Source organism: Mesoplodon mirus (genome assembly GCF_964341445.2).
Source record: "Mesoplodon mirus genome assembly, chromosome: 3".
Lineage (NCBI taxonomy): Eukaryota > Metazoa > Chordata > Mammalia > Artiodactyla > Ziphiidae > Mesoplodon > Mesoplodon mirus.
Window position 1 is genome coordinate 138,278,428 of NC_138978.1, and position 292 is coordinate 138,278,719.

Below are 292 nucleotides of genomic sequence, written 5' to 3' on the forward strand. Positions count from 1 at the left end.
TACTTTGTACCTGGCTAAATCTGACTCAGGTTTCAACATAGTATGGATGGTACCTCCAACAGAAGGCCTTCCCTAACAGTCCTGAGCCCATTTTGAGTAAGGATATTTGCTTTAAATACTTTAACTAGAACACCCACTATCCTCTAACCGTAACACATCTCATCCCATACTGTCTGATTTGTCTTAAGGCTGGACTTGCTTAACAGTAACTTTTAATTCCATATCTCCAGCTTAACAGTGCCTGGCACATAGTAGATGCTTAATAAGTGGTAAATGGGCATACGTGACTAAT